Genomic DNA, 22,745 nt, shown 5'->3' on the forward strand with positions numbered 1-22,745 from the left:
TTAGCAATGACACAGCTGTTCCATTGAAGGTGATAACATGCAATCAGGGGAGGGAAGAGTCTAGCACAGAATAATGAACAGAGCAAGCAAAGATCAGCAAAAGGGAAGGTTTTAACCCAAGAAGCTGAAAAAGGCTCTTAGAGCTGATTATTTTAGTGGGTATAAATAAGTATAAAAAGACCCAGAGCCTCACTTTAGGTCTGCACAACGAGCTCAAATATTTACCCTTCTTTCTAAAATCAGTCTGGCTCCTAGGAAGAATAAAAATAGTGATAATGTAGAGAATAAAGTCTCTTATCTGCCTTGGCAGTGAGCGTGCAGATAAACACAAAAATCCTTACCCTAAAGACAGCATGTAGCACAGAATCTCTTCCTCTGAAAGCACAGAAAATTGTGATAAGAGTAGGGTTGGGAAGACAATAGATTTAACAGTGGAAAGAACCTAGTATTTTGTCCACTCTTGTCTTCCTTGGAAAGGAATCAGAACAATTAATTTCTCCCTCTACTGCTAATGGCTAAAGGTAGAAATTAGTGTTTTGATACACCCTCAGCTTTGCTGCTCACCTGAGCTTGTGCAGTGCATCAGGAGCCCCCAGGTCAGTGAATTTGCCCAGGGGACTAAAACATCAGGATGCTTAATGCAGAGTTAGTGGTGATAATGCCAGTCAAGGCAGCTCCAGCAGATGGAAGCCACCCTGGTAACCTCTCTGCTCCCCCTGTGAAGGATCAGCAATTCTTTAGCCACACAGCCTGTTCCATCACTACATTTTGGCTGGACTTGAGGAAGATGGGGGGGAGTCTAGCTGAGAGATGGAGGAGGAAAAGGGATCACCCCTTTAAAATGCAGCTGGGGTTTATGCTGCTCATGAAGCAAACTGTGAGGAAAGCACAGCCTTCAGAGGCAGTGTTGGAGGTCTCAGCTAACACACATATGCAGAGAAAATCCAAATCTCATGGCTCTCACTGAGAGAGGGAACATTTTTGTTGACCTCTACCAAATCCTTCAGAGCTCTGAATTCCTGCTGGGTAGGAACTGAGAATTGCCTGTCTACTCCCTCCAGGACCCACTGGTCCTTTCCCACCTCACTCTCCATTCCCATCTCATCGATTTCACACAACCCATGTGAAAAGTGACTCCTCTCAGCCCCCCAGCCCCAAAGGTGGAAGGTCCTGTTCTCTCCTGTTGGACACAGACCAGTCACCCACCTTTGGTCAGACCTGCCCCGTGGAAAGCATCCGTGTCCCTTTCACTCCAAACTGCCCCTGAGCCATCCCACAGAAGGAATTTCAAGGAATACAGTGAGACAGGCTGTGCCACCAGCTCGCAGGGATGTGACAAGAGCTACATCTGTTCGCTCTCCTCGGCGCTCAGGAGCTGTGACATTGCTGTCGGTACAGCCTGGAACAGAACAGGCAGGAGCTCCAGGGAAGAGGAGAGGGTCTGGATGGAAACAATAACAACCACAGGGACACCACCAGCACCAGCGGGAGCAAAAATGCTGCTTTACCACTCGTGAGTGCTGCAGAGCATATGGCCAGTCTGGGACTGTTGTCAGCAGCCCAGAATGGGGTAGCTCTGTTCTGGCAAACTCCATTTTTTGTCTTTATGACCAAAGAATAGTTGCATGTTGGAAGCTCTGTAGTTGCTAGGGAAAGAGCCATTAATATGCTGGTGACTGAGAAGTCAGCCAAAGCAAGTGCTGAGGTAAAATTACTTTTTCCCACTTCTGTTTCACCCTGAGTGTGTCATTCAGTGCGTTTTCTCTGCTCAGGGTACCTCACACACACTGTGCTGTGCTAACTTCTTTGTCCTTTCTGATTTTATTTTTCACCTTTCCTAACCATGATTCCAAAGAATAATACTAATTTGACAGACTAGAAAGACTTCTTACATCATAAATCCCTACTTACTGGAAGAGTAAGACTGCAGATTGTTTCTCTCCTGCAAAAAAAACCCTTTTCTGTAATAGCCTGAAAACTGAGAATAGAAAATAAGATAATAGTGATGGTGATGGTGCTAAATCAACGCATGAGACAGGGAATGCATCCATAGGAGGGCGATCCTACAGAATAATGGATAATTTTGTGATGGGGTTCAAGGGTGCTACCTGGTTCCCAGCACACAAGAATTTAATGTCCTTCTCCCTGCCCAACCCCTGGAGCAACTGTGCACAACCTCATCCCAGAATTGCAGTGGTTTTTCCCCCTTTTACTCTGCTGGGCCAAGCAGTGCCTTCCCAAGTAAGGCTCTCCCCTCCCACACTTGCAGCCTGTTTCTCCATACAGATCAGTGCAGCCCTCAAATCTCACCTGCACAAGGTGACAAGTCCAGTTGTGGAGACATTTATTCCAAACCAGAAAAAAAGTATTCTTATTCCAAAATAAAATCATCTGCAAATCTCCTGATTTCATGATATTGTTCACAGAGTGATGGAGAAAATACAAAGTGAGCAGCCCCTGAGCAGCCTCCCTCCCTCCAGCTCAGTCCCATCATAAGTAACAGTAGAACTGAACTATACACAGAAGATTACTTTTTTTTCCCCCAAAGCCTTCAGTTTTAAAGCAACTGTACCCAGTTCTCTCCAGTCACTCCCCAGATACGTCCCCTTTCCCCTGCTACACAGGAGTATGGCTCCAAACCATTCTTGAATGAAGTCAGCTCTGCTTTGCCTCATGTTTGCTCTAATCCACACCATTTACAGATATTTTCAAAACTGGGAAACAATACAAAGCTGCACTTTGTGTGATCATGCAATACCCTGCAAACACAACTATTCATTTTAAAAAATAGACTAGGCACTATGACTGCCAGCTCCTGACTCTGCTGTGACACAGACACATTTTTTTTTCCACCAGAGGATTTTTTTTTGCCATGAGGCGCCGAACAAAAGTCACGAGCAGTTCCTCTGATCAAAAGAAATCTCTGTGAGAGTCTGTGGCAGCTTCACCCTGTCCCTTCATGCCAGCCACTGCTCATTTCACTGAACACTCACTCTGCTCTACACTCAGCTCTTGAGAAACTCAGAGCAGATTCAGCACTGTACTGTAATACATTGAGAACAAATGTGTTGTTTCTATCAGTGGAAAAGGAATTTAACTATTCCTGGGCCACAGAAAGCTCTCATGTAATACCAGGATCTGTTAATACTTTGCCTATACTATCAGTATGGATGTACCTGGCCTTATTCTGGTCAGTGGTGTAAATAAAAATGTTATTAATTTTAAAAATGCCTTGCCTTTATTTAACAGATCAATTAAAGTGCTAAAAAATCATAATCATCACAAAAACTAGTATGTCATGAGCTGTTTAGAAACCTTCTCAATGTTAAGTTCATTTTCTCTACAGATCTTGTGACTTCATTCAACCACAGGGTCAGGGTAGGATTTCAGATGCAGAGCTGGGTCCCCTGTATCTCTTCCCTGGCACTATCAGCACCTCAAAACACACCAAGTGACTTCAGTTTGTTCCACATGCAGATACTGTGCAATAAATAATGAGCCACATAATTATAGTTTGAGTATTGAATCAGCCTGTGAAAGCTAAAAGTGTAGGAGGTGAGCTTTGTGAGGACAGGAACAGAATTTGCTGAATGTACTTGGGATAAATTCAGTGAAACCATGAACGAGAGTGCTCTAGGTAGAAAGATCTACAGAAAAATGCATCTCTGTTCTGCGTGAGACTTGGCTATTTTTTCCATTGGCTTCCACATAAATTTGGGGCAAAACCACACTGACCTTTTCCGTTAAAGAAAACAAAAGCGAGTCTCCAAGGCGGTGGGAACCATGAAATCAGGAGCTGGAATACAACATTGTGCCTTCTTTTTAGAAAGCCAAAGAGCAACTAGGAACCTCAAAGCCCCAGAAGAGCCTGGAATCCTGGACCAGCATCCTTACAGCTTGCTGACTTCCAATGTAGGGATGTGGAAGGAAAAAGCCCTGATGTGGCAATCCCCGATGAGTGTGCCCTATTGTTGTAAGCACCCAGCTGACCTTCACCAAAGCCATAAATCTTGTAAAACTCAACTCTCCACTTCAGCCTTTCCTCTGCAGGAAATAAAGAGGCAGCATGGGATCCAGTGTTCCCAACTTCTGGCTTGTCACTGGCTTGGCAGATGCACAGCAAAGGAAGCAGGAGCCAAGGAGACCAGTGGCTCCCAGAAACTCCCCAGGCAGCTGTGATAAAATCAGCTAATTGGTAGGGAAAAGCAGATTCTCTTGTAACTTGGACAGCATCTGATCCATCAGTTTCCTTTAATGGAAAACTGTCCCTTGAGGGATTTGCATTGGCTCCAGTCACTAGTGTCATGAAAACCACAGGGGTAACCATGAGCGTTAGATCATGTTTGGGCAAATACTCTATCTCCATGTCTTTCACAAGAGAAGAAATAAATCATTATTCAAATTTCACACATGGTGAAACTGAGGCACCAGGAGGTGCAGTACCCTGACCAGTATTTGCAAATTCACTGGTCCAGCTGGGGCTGGTTGTCAGCTCTGCTGACCTCTGCTCTTTCAGCACAGGCTTCCATGTCATCACTGCACACAGGCAGTCACAGTGGCAAAGGACCACAGATTCATCTTTCTCATCTCTTGAATTTGCAGCATCACTGCTCAAATATGGCTTCATATTGAAATATTCTGAACTCTTTATTTAAATGAAAGGATGCTTTTCAAGGTGAGGGAAGAGCGAGACTGATTCTTTGTCTGGAAAAGAGTGTAATTGTCTCAAGAAAATAGCCCTCATTGATTCAAACGGAATAATCGGGACACCATTAATAGCTATTAGTCTGGTGATGAGAAGGCCCTATTTAGTGAGGCTAAAGGATTAAAGAGGAAACAATTTGAATTCTGTCTCTCACAGCACACCCCCTCCAAAACCTCCTCTGCAACCCGACCGCTGCCCGGCTGACTTTAAACTGCCAACGCTGACAAAAAAGGGGATGTTGCATCTTTCACAAACAGCCTTTTGTTTGCTGCTCTGACACCTGCGAAAAGCAAAATTGTTATTTTCTTGCTGCTTGTTGCTAGTTTGATGCCCGCTCTGGGGCCCTACATCAGAGACACTGTTCAGAACAGGTTGCAGGGGTCCGTTTCCGTGCTGTCTGCCGATGGTGCTGCCTGAAGGAAAACCATGGAAACGGAGTTTGACAGGCTCGTGGGGACCCACGGCTGCCAGAGCCGCTGTCTTTGAGCGCCTGATGAAGACATCACAGAGCAAACACAACATTAAAACACTGCCGGCTGCTTTGCATCACTTAGAATGCAAATCTCTTTGTTCTGCTCGGCCTTTGCGTTTGGTAGCCAAGGAATCTGTGCCATCATCCAACACGGATTTGACGACCTTTTTTTTTTTCCTTTCCCTGCACGCTATCCCCAAAAAAAAATAAAACATTTGTTGTGGTAAGGGAGGCTTGTGTGGAGATGTTCATGTGTAGAGGCTTTTTGGAGTTCCTGGGATTTCTTTGCACAAATTGAATGCCCACATAGCAGAGAAGAGCGGGCTGGGCTGCTTTGTTGCTCCCTGTGCATTATTTGATTTGGATTCATTTACATGGCAACTCACAGGGATAAATTTTATGTCATCTTTGTGTCATGGATTAAAAGGCAAAAATGATCCTTTATTTGAGCAGCAAGTCCCTTCCAACCCTGTCAAACCACACAGATGAAAACAGACGGAGAAAACCCCAACTCTCCCACCTCCAAAATTCGTTTTATAACTTTTAATATTAAATTTGATGAGCTGTGTGATTATTAATTCCCCCTTCCCTTTGCAAGCAGCCTCTATTTTAGGTACAATTTCTGACTGCCTTGGTCAAGGTCAAAATTTCTACAGGATCTTTGCCTTGGTGCTCGGATGTGCCATTTCAGCAGCTCCTGACAAGCTGTGCTGAACATGGGGCAGCCAGGAAGCTTTTCCTGCTGATTGGAGAAACCTTGGTGAACATCTGCAGAAGGACAGAGCTGGTGGGGGACAGCAGACAAATTGATCATCCTCTCAGAAGCAGGGATTTCTCCTTTTGTTCTCCCTGTGCTGCCTAACTCACACTGAGAGGGGTTGATCCCCACCCAGCTGGCAGCAATACCCAGCTCACAAGTGGGAAATTATTTAAGCACAATATATAAATCCACCTCAACCGAGATTCAGTGAGACTTCAATGGGTATTTAGGTTATGATCATTCCCAAAGGCTTTCCTGAAAATACAGCTGGGGGCCTTGCCTGGGTAGTTTCTCAGTAAGTTTTGGGAAGCTGGCCCCAAAAAGGAGCTCATGGTCCCTCCCCAGGCAGGAGGACTTGGCACCTTCATGGCCAGACCCTGGAGTTACTCCAAAATGAAGCTACTGCTTCCTGCCCAGAACTCTTCCTAATAAAGCTGGAATAACCCATAGAAAGGCCACAGCTTTGGCACCTTCATTTTTAGTGGGATCAGTTCTGGGAAGAGAGGACAGACAAGGATAAAGACATTTCCAAGTCATGGCAAAGTCCTTTTTCTTTCCTTGCCTCTGCCAGAGTGGATATTGGTCAATGTCATCTGTTGGTCCATCAAAGTTAGGCATCTTTATACAAAGCTGGAGAAGAATGATCTGCCTAGACAAGGTTTTCCTGCTTCCAGTACTGGTCCCAAGCTGCTTTGAGTCTCTTTTCCAGCTACAGCCTGGGAAGGACCCACTTTACAGCATGGGTTAGCTGTGTCTGCAGAAACTATTATTTGTGGGTGAAATTAGTCTGCAGTTATTGGAAAAAATATGGCTTTAAATCTCCATAAGAGTGTTAAGGAGATGTCACACTGTATTTTGGCAGTCACCAAGGAGATCCAGGTGCTCTCATTTCTCTCTGCTTCCTATGCTCCTTTGGATTATGCAAATCTTTCTCCTTTCACACCCTTTTCCACCCCTTTTATTTCTTTTCAGGTTGATTCCTGGAAAGACCTTTCATTTTCTTATGGACTCATTGACTGAGCTTTCCTGACTCAAATCCCTCTGCAGGACTTTGCAGAAATGTCATCAAAATATCCCCATTTTGAGGCCACATGATTTTCCTGCCCACTGATGTCCTTTGAGTTTGAATTACAGTGTTCAGTTTTGACTGTGAGGCAAAGTTGGTGGTTTTCTGACTAACCCAAAGTCAGAAAAGAAGAATGAAAACCAGAAAGGCACCCCAGAATGTCTGAGCAGAAGACAATCAGATTTCTGTGTCAAAAAGATGGCAAAACTAAGGATGTGGGACTTGCATGAAAAATCTTGTAGAGAGTCATTTTTTTCCTCTTCCTTTATTTTCTCTCACAGTGGGACAAATTCCACTTTTATTTCAGTTCATCTGTAAAACATGAGGAACCAGCTGAGCGTAGCGTTGGTTCAGAATGAGGGCAGCTGACAAGGGAAAGGTAAAAGGAACTTGTAACTGCAGCAGTTCTCTCCAAGAAATTATTGCACCATGAAAAAGAGCCCCTCAAACTAACTTCCAAAAGATAAAGAAAGGCATTAGGACATCATCTAACACTCCCTGACACAGAAGACTCCAAGGCATAATTATTAATGCATTAGTCATTTAAATATAGGCCATCACCTCCTGTTGTCTCAGGTTTTCTAGAGCTCATTGTCCTCTGGTGCTTGCTTAGGATGGGCTGCAATCAGGGAGGAGCCAGTTCTGAGAGTCTGAGAGCTCAGTTAATGGTCAGAACTTGGGTAAGGGTGGAAAAGTAGGACATGAAAGGGCATAAAAAGGTTGAGACCAACTGCTTTATCTAACACATTAGATGTCTGGGGTATTTTGTGAATTTTAAGTTCTATACCTCTTTATACAAGTTAGAGACCACTGTGTGTTACTTCAATTCAGGGACTTTGAGACCCAAAGAATAAAGGCTGCATTTGGTACCCAAGGTACTTTCCAAATGCTCCTTCATCCTCAAAGACTTCAGAGATTAATCACCAATGCAAGCTGTAAAAACCTGGTACATCCACAGCACTCCCCACGTGTCACTTCCCATGGAGCACGGAGAGGTGTGATGGCACCAGGCACTTCCCAGGGAACTGTCCCCTCTAACAGTGACTCTGCTCAAGTGGAGCCTGAGTCCCACCAGTGGGAAAGACCCCTCCCCTCCAGACAGCAGCACTGATCAGAGAGTTTGGGACTCCCAGTATGATACAATTTGCAAGTCCACAGCCATTAGACAGAGAGGGAGATTCAGAAACAGCCTAATTAGTTGCATTTTCTTTTCTAACCCCAGTCAAAAACCAGTCAGACTGTGCTTTAGATTTGACATCCTATTAAATGCAGAACACAGGCCAATAGCTTTCATTTTCCCTTGTGATGCCACAGACTGTTGTTTTTACAGCTTGACAGAGAGACATAATTAGGCCTCAAAAAGGACAAGTCTAGACTATTAGTTCCCCACAGAGGCTCCCTGGAAAATCAGAACCCACAATTATTCTCCACTTTCCCACTGAGGCAAATTTGTGAATATCTGCTGTCCTGCCTCAGATTTTCTGCTCACAACCTTTAAGCCTGGAACTTGACTGTCCTTTCACTTGAAGGGCACAAGGGAAGAGACAGGGGAGGATGGTGCTGTGCTGGATTTTCCAAAGGGAGAAGAACAAGTTTAGGACAATACATGGCACTACTAATGCTGTAGGTGTGGGTGCTGCAGCCAGAGTGGCAGAGAAATTTATTGCCATATTTCTCAACTTGCCTTGCTGCCCAACAACATTTGGCTTCGGAAAAATACATTTTACAGCTTTTTATTTCAATTACGTGTCAAATGAATCAGACACAAAGCAGCAACCTGACTGTGATTCCTCTCCTGGTGTCACAGCAGCTGTAATCAGAGCAAGGCTTTTAGTGACACCTGTCCCTGAGACCCTTCCTCGTTCTCCTCTCTCTGCTCCTGAGTTACCTGCAGCTTCACGTTCTTTCTCAACCACCAGGAAGCAGATTCAGTCTCTGGCTACCACAGTCTGTCCCTCACAAGCAATTCCTCAGTGGTTTGGCAAGTGGTTCACACCAGCTCCCCCTTGCTTATTTTCCAGGGGCTTGAATGGTCCTGTTGAGCTGAAACCTTGGACACACCTGATTCAAAGGAGCTCTCAGCCTCAATGTGAGCAGGGGACACTGGCCCTTTGTTTTTGCAACAGCACCATATTTCAGATACATCTTCAGTGCACAATCCCCAGTAATCCTCAGGTCCTGGTCTGCCCAGCCAGCAGTCCCTAATTCTGTGTAAAGCATCCTACAGCTGTCTTTGTTGTATCACATATTACTCTTTTCAAGCTATTTCCCCAATCTATCAGCATTGCATTGAATTCTATCTTCCATGATGTTACTCAATGCATTTCCTGGGAATTTGACTCACAAGGGAATTTCCTGGGAGTTTGACTCATCAGATCCTGTTCCCTCTTGCCACCTGCTTCCCACTACAAACCTTGGTGCATGATGTGTTCCTGTCCCAGGGAGGTGAAGTGCCCAATATGCTGCAGGTGCCTTTTTGTTGTGCACTGCAGCATTTTCCTTTCCTCTGTGAGCTGTCAAACCTACTCAAGACTATTTTGCTCCATGGATTCATTGAATCATAGGATCACAGAATGGTTTGGATTGAAATAGACCTTAAAGATGACCTTGTTCCAACTGTCCTGCCATGGACACCTTCCACTAGATCAAGGCTGCTCCAAGACCCATCCAAACATTGGTCTCAAACATTTCCAGGAATGGAACATCCACAGCTTCTCTGAGAAAACCCTGGATGCTTGATACCACAGAAAGGAGCAGAAATTCTGGGCAAATTTTATCTGCCTTTCAACATGTACAGGAAAATGTTTTCCATTTCTAATAAGCCAGGTTTGTCCTTTAGCCATGGGTTATCACACCCCTACTAGGCAGCACAGAAACCTCAGCACTCCAGGGGAGTGTAGTTGCTAAATGTCCCTATTGGTGACACTGGCACCTTTCCTGGGCTGAAAGGGTCACACGGAGATGTGCAGATGCCAACTGCAGAGCAGTGCCCTGTAAGCACTCAATTAGCCCGTGTGTGCTCAGCCTCTCGAGCACTGGGGGAAGTAAAATGCTTACACGATCCCTCTGCCTACAAGGCCTTGAAATCTTTAGGGGGCCTGGCTTTGCTGCCTGGTTTTCCATTGACAGGCTGATAGAGACATCACAAATCTCTCCAAAGGCCAGTCACTAGGCTTCTTTCAACATCAAAGGGTGTCAATGTTCACTCTGCCTCAGAGCCTGAGGCAATATAAATCACACATGGATATGTGAACTGAGTGTTTGAGGTTAAATTCTCTCTGTATACACGAAAATTTCACCTTGGGTAAACTGATACTCTGGTGTTGTCTCCCCATCAACATCAAATATTTTCTGTAAATCATAATATCCCAATGGAAAACAAAGTTTTATAGGTGAAAGAGGGAAGAAAAAAAAACCAGGAAGGATGAACTAGGATGCTGTGGGAAGAGATTATTAACTCATTTTAAACATACATTGTAATTATCTTGGGAAAAAAGTCCATAAACTGGTGGGTTTTTGTTTGGCTCAGTTATATTCATTCTCTCTTGAACTGAACTGAGCCTCCAGTCACAGGGATGCGAATCACCTTCCCTGGATCATCTCTGGGGTGTTTATTCCTAAAAGCACTTGTCCAGCTCAGGATTTCCCTGCTGCCCACACTGCTCCTCCCTCTCCCATCCTGCCACCCTGGGCTGCCCAGGTGCCACCTCCTGTGTTTGGCCACCAGCTGGAAAAGGCAAACCTTTGGTGCCTGTTGGGAGAGCCTGATTGCCCCTGACTGGCACAGGCGTGGCACCTCTGCAGGGACCCTCTGCCACTGGTGAACAGGAGACAGGACAGCTGGGGCTGTCAGGAAATTACACTGAGCCAAGAGAGCTCCTGCCCTTCCACAGGCAGGGCCCTGGCAGGAGCTCGGTGGCACTGCCACATCAGCACATTTGCACCACACTGCACTGCTGCCAGCTGGTCCTGCAAGCACCTGATGCTGCTGCCCAGAGAAGCCAAGCCAGCATCTTGCAGTGTTCAACAGATCCTCCTGCAGCACAGCGTGCCAAGCCCCCGGGGTTTTGTTGTTCCTGGGAAAGGAATGGCTATTAAACTCAGGCTGTTGGCTACTCCATAGCCTTGCCCAGCTCCCTGCATCTCATCTGCAATCTCAGCAGCCAGTTCCATCCCTGGCTGGGCAGGGCAGGAGCAAAGCAGATGGAGCTCGGCATCCTCTGCCTCCTCCTGCAGAGCGCACAGCTCACCCTCCCTGCCACTGCTGCTCCTCACACCAGAGAGGGATTTTTCCCTTGGGCAGCCACCCAGACAGCCCCCGAGGCTCTGCACTGAGCAGAAACGGGAGCTGGGAAACTACCTGCCTTAAACGGTGTGGGTTTAATGAGATTTTTTTATGACCTCTGCAGTAAATTGCCTGCGCTCAGTATTGTGTTGGAGTAAGTAACACCCGGCAGGAATCGTGGCGAGGCAGTAATTGCGGAGTAGCTGTCTCAGATCTCCGTGCCATCAGGCAGGGATTTTCATTTCATACATTAGTCACAATTTGCATATAATCATAGTCATGGTTGCATATAATCAGTACATCCCTTTGAATGAGAAGGGAGAAGGGGTGAAAGCTGCCCAGCACGGAGGAAATGCACGGAGTCGCTGTGGGTTGTATGGATCTCCCCATCGCTCCCAGCCTGCCAGGGGCTGCATTGCTACTCAAGTCACACACCCCTTAGCACAACCTCTGGATTAAGGCAGGGAAAATGTGTTTGCTTGTCCATTTCTGGAAGGTTTTAGTGAGCATTGGGTGGATTATACATCAGATTTTCTATTATTGCCACTGCCCAAGCTGCAACAACATCAGATTCCTAGCCACCCTAAAATGCATCCTAAAATCTTTTTTTCTGGAAAGCCATTTCATAGAAATAAAGACTCCTCAGAGGGATGGGGGCAGCATCTCCCTGCTTTGTCCGGTGAAACTCAAGCACATGCACCTCAGGAACAGTCATTTTTGTTCCTGGCTCCCTTCCTTCTCCCACCAAAATATCCTCCTGCTCCTCAAGACTGTGTTTGCATTCTGAGCATTCAAATGCACCCAGTAGTTCCCCTGTCTTCAGACCCTTGAGTTTTTGGGTGTGGTATCCTGAGTTGGTTGTGGCTCCTGATCCATCCTGCTGCTCCTCCCCATTGCAGCCACAGCAGGAGTGAGGATGTGAGCCTGGGCTCTGGGAACTCCTTGGGAGCTCCTCAGGACTCCCTGGCAGGAGAGACCCACAGCAGGGGCAGGCACCAGCCCCAAAGGAAATAATTTCTGTGGTGTGTCACTAAAACAGCCTGTGCTTTGCCAGGAGGGGACAGGCTGGTGGCATTATACAGAAAGCAGCTTGAAAAGTCAACAGGTGATGGTCAGAAAAATTTCCCCATCATGTTATTTGAGGAGATACTCATCACCTCAACCCTCCAAAGCCAGCAACCACAGCTAGGGAAAAACTACATTCTAGCACACAGAATCCTCTTTTGGCACAACGCTGTTAGAGGCAATATTTCAGGCTGTAACTGGGGGAACTGTGGTTTACTAGCAGCCTGAGTATTTACACCTCTGTGGTCTCTGCTCTTGGATGTTCACTCTGAGCCCATCCCTCAGGCACCTCCACACCTTAGTCCTGCCTTCAGCTTCTCACCCAACAGAAAAGCAAGGCTTTTCCTGGGATTTTAAACAGCCTCAGAACATCATCATGGGATTTTTAACTCATTTCTGTCCACTATTATAAAATAATGATGTGAAAATATTATGTTTCAAATAGCATTTGTCTCCTTCTGGCCCTTTTTTTAACTGCAGTCTGCTCGGCTGCAGTCAGGGAATGATTATCTTGCAGAAGTTGTACCTTGCCCATTGATTCCCTGGGCCCATCTCATGTCTAGCTTAAAATCTGCATAATGAGAAGAAAGCCATTTTCCTTGCAATCCATTCTCCTCTTCAAAGCTCCTCACGTGCCAGGTTGTTGTTTTTTAATCACACAAAATGGTATATATTAATGAGCTCTGAAGTTACATAAAGATAGATCTAAAGCATAAAAACACTAATATGCCCTGTAGCATTCAGTGCTTTGAACACAGAATGGCATCTGTGTGAGAGTGTGATTGCAGGCAGCTATGGAAACCAGTGCCAAAAAATGAGGAAATGCTGAACAAGACATGCAAGATTGGAAAAAAAACTGGGAATGAAGATATTCAATTTGCATTAAAAGGCCTAGCTCGCTAGCAGCCTAAATTGTGCAACTTTCTGCCTTTAAATGATTATTTTCTGGCATTCTGCTGGCAATGTGGAGATTGTCTTTTCCCTGGAAGAAAATTTCCTTCTCCTCTAGCCCCCAACAGAAACAAAGGGCGAGCCAGTTCCCAGGTTAGTTGTGGCTATTCCAAATAGGACAAGTTTTGCAACTGTGGAAAAGTGTGAGGTCTTCCCTCATCTTTGCATTAATCCTGAGCAATTTCCTTCTCGTTTCCAGATGGTGCCAATTAAGAGTAAGAACCCCTGCCCTAATGGTTGTTAACAAAACAAGCACAATCTGAAACTTTAATGAGTAAAACTAGAGCCACATCATATGCCCAAGAGAAGGCAAAATGAAAAGAACGACCACAGTTGGCAAATACTTGGGTGGCTGCATCTAAAATGCTAAAATGTTGGAGGTTTTCTTACCACGTTTTAAAATTATAAAATGCTAGATTTGATTTTTTATACTCAGGCCTGCCTTCTACTGCTCAGTTCAGTGGGATAATTTTGAGTCTTAAAGATAATCATTTGGATAAACTATTTTAATCAGTGACTGAGGCAGGAACACTGGAACATGTATAATTCATATTAGAAGGTATTTTTCTAATATATTATTGAGATAATTTTATTAATTAGTTGTTGGTAATTAGGATAGCATTCATGCTTTCAAAAAAAAATCAGTCTGATTAGAAGACATCACCATTGAGACATGGCTAAAACTACTAGCTAGAAATGGAAGCTGCCCAAACTCTGACTGCAAACCAGATTCACAGGGTTTATATCATGGGGAGGAAATTAACGATTTTCAATGATTACCTGGGGATGTAATTGATGATCTGTCACTCGAAAACCTCACCTTGAGTGTGAACATCCACCAAAGAGCATTCTCTACCACAGCTGTGTGCAACTTTTCTCAATTACAGATTTCTCAAAAAACATCCACTATGGATGTTTCAGCTCTTGGGTTGCAAAACTTACATTTACCCTGTTTGTACCTGTTACCTTTTTCTGACTCTGCACAAATAAATCTTGAAGTCTGGGACTGTGGAGCACAGTCTGAAAAGCTTAACCCAAAGTTATAAACTTCATAGAAGAGTTTCTGACATAATAGCCATGTCAAGAAAACATCCTTCTGGCCATTGTCCAAAAAGACAATAAATCCAAAAAGACCTGTTGGAATTGCAGTTGAGAGGAGTTAAAGCAAGTGAATATCAGATAATTCACATCTTCAGCTTCAGGGAAGGGACAGAGGTGGGGTTCTCTCCATGGTTCCTGCTCTGTCACAGCAGTGGAAACAATCTAGTGGATCAAAAGAGGAGGAAATTTACGAAGGACATGAGAAATAAGGGAAGTGACATGGGGCAGACCAAAGGTTCGTCTGTCCCAGTGATTTCAGATGTTTGGCAGCAAGTACAGAAAGCAGCAGGTACCACAGGACACTATTTCACAGCACACTCTCCCAAAGGCTTCCAGAGGCAAGGAGATCATCAAGTGTAACACCCACCAATTTCCAGCTCAAATCTCCTCCTTAAGCCTCATCTTCTCCCCACCCCAAAACCACCAAGCTTATAACATGGTTTGGGAAACAAAGCAGGCATGTTCCCAGACTATCTTTCAGAGAACAACATCCCTCTGCCATGACTCCAGAAGATCCAGGGCAAAACCTTAAACTCACAACTCCCTCTGAGAGACATGTAACTCCTCAGAAAATCCTTATTGCTAAAGAGTATTCTGAGAAATTCATAAATGTCATGTCAGTTCTGACAGTGAGGTGACTCCCTCAAGCTCAGACTAAACTTCTGAACCAGTGTAAAGCCAGCTGCTGTGGGTTTGAACAGAACACAGGGATGGGGCTTCCTACAGCAAATCTAAGGAGGTAGATGGGAAAGATCCTTTGGCTCAGGAGGAAACCTTGGGGTTTTGTCCAGACACAAGGAGGCAGTTTAGAAAGCAGATTAATACCATACACTGGGATTTCTGAGCCAGCAAGCTGAGCTGTGCTTCATACTGTAATCAAAAAAATTAGAGGCAGCACAAGGTTACATCATCCAGGTCTTAATCCAGAGATACACGTACTAAAATGTGGCACACGGTTAAATGCTTTGCTAGGTCAGAGACCTAATTTGCTCCCTGTCAGTAGGGCTGCTCTCTATCAGCGAGCTCTATGGATGGTGTTTGGGCTAATTACACTCTGCTCCTGGCCACTGCAAGAGCAAAACCCAAGGCATGAATCCTCTGGCACTTTGAAGTGCTGTCAGCACTTTACAGATAACGACAAATGATAATAACCACCTTTGTGTTTGAGGTCTGTGCTCAGGGTGGTTTCAGAGGTGATCAGATGTGGCAGAGATTTCCAAGCCAGTCAGGACAGAAAGATGCCCCAGACACAAATCTGCACACAGAGTTATTTTTGTGCACTTTCTTACCTTGCCTACACTTTCAATTCCTAAAGATTTCTGTGGACCATGCCTACCCAAACCTCACATTTTAGATGCTAAACTGTGCCTTGCAAAGGCTTGAAAAGTACATTTGCTCTTGCATGACTAATTTGCATTAACAATTAGCTCATTTGCATGCACCTACACAGCGGATGATGATAATTTAGGTGCTCCCCTGCCCCTGGATTCACCCACTTCTTTCAGGTGACTTTCAACCTTGCGAGGAGGGGACCCCTCTGTGTGCAGTGCCCAATTCCACTCCCCTCACAAACAACATTAATAATGCCACGAGACTCATTGCACCTGAAAACCTGACACATCACCAGGCACATATTTTGGGCATGAAATTCCACAACTGCTTTCTCGACAGCACTGTCGTCACTTTGTTTTCTGAGATTCAGGTTCGTTTTTAAACCCAGTTGAGACATCTCCTATTGCACCATGCAATGAAGAAACTTCACTCACTTAAGTTACTATAACCATATCATAAAGACCTGTAGCATCTGGTTAGGATCAATTGGAGTTTGGTGGCTTGTCTGCCTTCCCTTTATTCTCTCTCAGCTGCTCACACGGCTCTGCCTCGCTGGGCGAGGGCAGCCAGCCAGGGCTGCAAACACTAGATGGCACTTTGCAGCAAGGAAGGTTAGGAGTTTGTGCAAGTAAATCCAGACCTCATTTACTGTCCTCATTCACAGGGCAAGATATTTTGCTCACTGTGTCCTCACCACCTCCTTGGTTCTAATTTAGTGTTAATCCACTGAGAAAAATCTGGTCGGTTCCCAGAGAAATTCTCAGCTTCATCAAAGGATGACTCCTTTCTGGTGATGTAATTATTTAATTATAAGCTCTAGCTTATATTAATGTCAAACTTTGCATTTTGTCTCAAGTTGAAGCATATGCAAGGAGCACCTGTATGATAATGGCCTGGCCAGATACTCCAAAAGTTTCAAATCTTCCTCCTGATTAAAAGACAGAAACAGACCCAGCAATGACCTTGTTGCCATTTACCAAATGCAGCATCAGGAAATGAAGGTGCTGCTTCAGGTTTAGGGATTCCTCCTGCCTCTCATACCAGGCTATGTCCATCACTTCTCAGATCATTTCAAATGTCCAGAGGTTGCCCTTGGATTGTGCCTGGAATTTGCTGGCCCAAGTGGAGCTGAGCAATCCTGTGTTATAGCCACGCTGCAATAGAGCAGAGAGAAAATGGTCCAGCCTGGCAGAATGGGCTCCTCCTCAGAACAGTGACAGGGAGACATTCAGGTACCTCAGCCTCTCTGGGTCGGCTGAGGATAAGGAGCTGCCCTTTCCCTGCTGTCACCTGGGCCAGCATTCATGTCAACGTGGCTCCTTTTATCTATCCCTGTGGCTACACTGGAATAGTAACCCACAGCCAGCCTCAGCCTGCAGAGCAGGTATGTGAACACGGTCCGGGGCATCCTCCTCCTCTCCTGGAAACTGAGGTTTCACCCCACCCTCTCCCAAGCCTGGCCTCCAGGCAGTGCCCAGCCCAGGCCATGCTGGCCAGCAGGGCAGCAAGGTGGGCTGAGGCCAGGGTGAAAAACTTGCTGCTCTATTTAGTGCAAGGGTAAACAGGCACCCATGACATGGCAAAGACGATGGGTAGAAGGCTTAAGGCTGCCCTCAAGACAAATGAGGAGCTGTAAATGCCCACTCTCCCAGCACTCTGCAGAGAGCTCTGTCCCCACAGCACCTCTGCAGGGACACCTGTGCAGGCTGCAGTGTCACAGTAGTGGCAGGACAGAAAGGCAGAGGTGGCAGTGCTGGCCCTACACCCCGAGGGCAGAAAGGCTCTCTGTGTCCTGAGGGCAGGGTACAAACAGTGCACCACAGGCTGGAGCCAGTGCCCTCCTTCACCTCCTCCAGACATCTCCCAGGTAACATCCAGGGTAAATCTCCCACTAGTGCTACTGCACCTGTTCTGGAAATCTTTTTTGTTCCTTTTAATGCTATTATTCCTTCATCCTTTTGACTGTCAACTGTTGATACTCCCTTAGAGCAGCAGCGCTCCTGCCCAGCCTGATCTTTCCCAAGGTCTTTCTTAGCTACTTTCAAAACAGACAATGCACTTCCCACCTTTTGTAGCTTTATCCCTCTCTTTTAAATAAAAGATTTCTACATGTTTGAAGTCATCACCTGGATTATTTTTTTTGTCCTCTCATCCGTTACTATCTCCTCATCAAGGGCAGTGTTTCATTGCTTGGAAGTATTTCTTCCTCCTTCAGGTCACTCTATCAGATCCTTTTATTTTCCCACAACCAGTCAGAAAAGCAACTTTCTTTTCCCTAAAGTCTCAGCTATGTGGTTCCTGAATTAACCAAGCTGCTGGAAGAGTTGATGACACATCTGCATAGTGTCCCTTATTCCAAAAGGAACTGGATCATTCCCAAAACCAGTTCAAATTTCCCATGCTACCACAAATATTGTCTTTTCCTAACTCAGCTGAAGTCACATTATTCTCTCTCTTGCTTTGGCCTGCTTTGACATCGGTTCCCATCTCCTCAGACAAATTCCAGGCACATTCAATAGGATTTTTGTCTAAGGACTGAACAGACATCTTGAAGTTGTACCTCAGCCCCACAGCCATGGTTAAACAACACCAGTAATTACCAACACACTGCTGCTGGCCAGCTTCACCAGCAATGGCAGAGACAGAGAGAGAGGACAACAGAAGGGTGTTGGCCTGGATGGAGCCACACATCAGCAGCACCAGAGCAGCCTGGATAATCAACTGGGACAGGGGGAAACTCCCACTCTTCATTCCCCCTTGGGAGCATGCCACAGGAGCTGGAGGTTTGCTGGTCCAGCCCTCTTTGCCCTTGCTGACACCTAAGGCTCAGCACCTCCCACCCAACACCCACACAGAGCCTCATCCTGCACAGCCCCAGCTTAAAAACCCTCTGAGCCAGCCAATCAACCAGCCAAACAACAACAGATCGTAGCATTTTCCTCCACTCTTTCTCATCGGACTATAAGCCCTATTAACCTAATAAAGATGCTTCAGTCTCCTTTCAGTTCAGGAGAATTCCCCCCATTGTTCCCACAGAAATCTCTCGGGATGTACTGCCAAGAGCATGCGTTTGCTGTCGCGTTCCAAGTTGCTTGAAATAACAAAGAATTATCCTTACAATTAAGATCAGGCTGTACAATTTAGATACGTGCCTTAAAAGAGTTATTATTCTCTGCTAGAGATGTATTGTTCTTCCCCATTTAATTTTATTTACTTTTTTTAGTGGATGCAACAGTTATGCTGTCATTTATCGGAGAAGAAGGAAGCAGCAGCTGCAGAGCTGTGTATGTAAAATAAACACAATGTGTATGAAACTATCAGAAGCTCAGACTTCAAGGAGGAGAGGGGGAGGATTGCTTTTAATAAGATCTCATGTCAGTAAAGTTGTGAGATGGAACGGCAGGGTCATACCCTATTAAAAATAAGAGTGGGAACAAATTCTCTTATTTAATGGAACAGCAGTGCGAGCTGCGTGCGTACAGACAGAGGCCTTAATTTAAAAAGTAAAAAGCAATTTGGTCATTCATGTTCAGACTCCGGGCACTCTGCAGAGCATGCCGAAAGCACTCATTTCTTTTTAACCCTTTGGCTGCAAGACCTGGACAGCACGGGGGAGACAAAGCCAGGGTGTATTTATCCTTTGAGCAGGACTTTTTTCTCCCTATGGTGCTGTGCAGGCAGCTGGCTGATCCCAGGAAAGGCAGGTGGGAGGCAGGCATCCCGCTCCCAGCTCTGATGCTGCTGCTTGTGCTAGCTTGGGTGAATCGTTTCACCCCCCATCAGTACAAACACAGATACTGATGCTATCAAAGGCTGCTACTTGTTTGTTTATTTGTCTGTGTTAAGCCGGTGATTGGGAACCCACAAGCATGAGAACACCCAGAGCAGAGGGCAGTACAGAGCCAAGCTGTATTCACCAATACAACATCGCATGTCACAACTCAGATCTGCCCCATCCCTCACACACAAGATGTCTGAAGTGCTCCAAGGAAATCCAGGCACAGTGAAAGGTCTGTTCTAAGCCCAACAGGGGCAAGCACAGGCTGGAGCTTGGTGGTCAGGCCCCCACAGCAAAAGGGGGCAGCATCTCTTGGGGTGTCTGTCTGGGCACCTCACACCGTGTGTCAGAACCAGGGGGCACCGGGACCACAAAATCAGGTTGGATGAACATCCTTAAATCACGGGTGTTTTATAATAAAGCTGAACATATTTTTTAATAGATCTAGATTCACCCAGAGGTGATAACAGCAATCCCCCACTCACGCTGTGGTGTAAGTCTGCTCCAGCAGCACATGGAGCTGCATGAGCTCTGGATGACTCCAAAACATTCAGCCTTGGTGATATTTTCCCAAACGTGCTTGCACACACACACAGCTCTATTGCAGGCATTATTTCGGTAATAGCGTAATTGTGCAAAATATGTAAGTATTTTCTGTAATTGTATAATCAGCATGTAATTACATAGAGGAGAAAATATAAACATTTATTAAACAGGTGAATGTATTCATTATTCAAACATAAATTTCAGTGGTAACTGAAACTGAGCCAGTCTGTACCTGTGTGTGTAATTAACAGAGGATTGGAATTAAATATGTTGTGTTTGTATAAATACCTGATACACCTGAGGCCACCTTTGGACAAAGGTGACAACACACGATCAGAAGATGGCAGAGGTTCAGCTGCATGAGAAGGCTGGCCCAGTTTGGGGGATCTCTCTCTCTCCTCTGCTCAGAAATGAACAGCAGGAACAAAAGGAAATAGTTGGAGCTTCTGTGGTGCAGCTGCAGGGTGAGCCCTCCTGGTGCAAAGAGACCACAATGCCTGACTCTAGAGATTATGAAATCTCTGTCTGAACCTCTTAGACCCAACAAGCCGACCTGATAAAAAGTAGTACAGAAATTCTGAAGGAAATGCTGTTAGATCTTTGACCTCCTTTCACTCCTGCTTCTCCTGACGTCAGCTGTAGTCGGCCACTGGAGGCAAAATGAGCCCTCTAGGGTTTTATGTCTCATCTAGAAGAGCCATATTCCAGAAAAACAAAGCCATTAGCCCAAGCACCTTCCAAAAGAAGTATTTTATTATATAGAACAGCTCAGGGATTCAGCCTTCACCGAGGACTGTGCTTCAATCACAGATGGGATCTTGGGAACTGCACTAAATCACAGATGGTATATTTCTTCCTATAATTCACAAAATGGGCTATTTCCACTGCTTGCTGGGGTTTTTTTTCCCTTCTCTGATTTTTATATTTTGCACATGGCAATTGCAAACATGGCTACAATTTTTTAAAAGGGCCCTTGAAAACATTTTATTTTAATGATGCCTGTAATCTTTTCCTGTTCAGTAAATCTAACACCAAAATATCAATCTTTTCAGAAATTAAAACATACTTAATTTTAATAGGATTGCATTTATGCTTTATATGGCTTGCTTGTTTATCTTCTGTGTCATTTCTGTTTTCTTGGATAAGCTCAACATTCCCTTGTTATCTCTTGAAATACTGCATCAGGCACAAGCTACTGCCTAGACTGAGACAGAGCAGCTCCTGCTGCTGCCCACTCACAGGCCACAGACAACTGGTGGATCCCACATTCCCACTCCTTACAGCCTGTGATGTCTTAACCCTGATCCAGGGCCAGCTAAAGACAGCAGCATTGCCCAAATTCAACCCACCCCTTCTTGTGCTTGGCTGGGGTGATGTATTTCAGCATTTTCTAAAATCCCTGTGCAGTCAGGAAGAGGACGGAAGGAGGGAAGGGGGAGAAAGAGAGAAAGGAGCATCCCCTGGCACATCACATTCTTTGGTGAAGCCTCCCTCTCTCTCTAGTGTCTATGTAGGGAGCCTAAGGCAGGCAGGTACTTCACCAAAGTTGGAAAAGGGAAAGGGATTTGGACATCCTCCAAACAACTCAGTCTTAAAACAACAGATGGAAACAGAAAGATATGGGGGTCCACGAGCAGTCAATGGCATTGTGATAGGAGTTTGCATAATACATGCCCGGCTCTGCACATCACTGCATCTCCTCTTTCTAGAGGCTAAGTGACAGCAAAAAAAAAAAAAAAAGCCAAAATTACATCTAATACTTCCCTGAAATTGCTTCATTGCTTTTCCATGTAAACTGCTGCTATAGCTGGCACAGTTTGTATTTGTTTTCTGGTAGGAGAGGAGGACAGCCTATACAATCTGAGCTAGGGAAAAGGCAGCTATGAGTAAACCTTTCTGTTCAGCCACGACCTAAAACATCTCCACATGTTGATATCAGCACAGTAACAACTGGGCTCCTACCAGCATCACACTGAGGTCCAATCTCTGAGGACCCTCTTCTATATCCATTTAACTTCACCTCATTTGCTATCACAAGATGCTCAAATGCTCTTGTCATTCTGTTTCTGTTTTGTATTTACTGATGTTATCAAATATTACACTTCACTGGAGGGTAATCTAGAGAGCTTTGAATGCCCTCTTCAATACTGAGCTGCTCAAACACACATGTGCCAGCCATGAAGTTAAACAGCAAATCAAACCAAGATTCCATGCAAGACAAAGGAAATCTTTCTGAACCATCCTTTTCAGCAGTATTTTTAATTCACACTAAATCAGGATTTAATAATCCTTCAGCACTGGTAAGAGATGGGGATGGCAATGACACCTAATTACACTCTGGCTGAGAAGGTGTTTGTGACCTCTAGACTGTCAGTGTCTTGTGCCATGTTCCTGACCCTCAGGGAATGCTCCAGAAATCCCCTGGGGTCTCAGATCATGACTTTGACCCACATGAGAGCAGCTCCAAATCCCACCATCAACACTGGCACCTCAGACATGATCACACTTATTAGTATGATCTGATTGTGCAAAATTCACAACCTCACTTCAAATCCTTGCCAACAGTGAATCTAGGTGGGTCTCTCCCACTGCCATTTTCAGGGGGAAATTCATGTTTAACACAAGGTCCCAGAGGGACAAGGCCATCTCAGATCCTGCAGCACTCACCCACACAAACTCACAAC

The sequence above is a fragment of the Sturnus vulgaris genome, chromosome 13 (assembly GCF_052056855.1).
Source record: "Sturnus vulgaris isolate bStuVul1 chromosome 13, bStuVul1.hap1, whole genome shotgun sequence".
NCBI lineage: Eukaryota > Metazoa > Chordata > Aves > Passeriformes > Sturnidae > Sturnus > Sturnus vulgaris.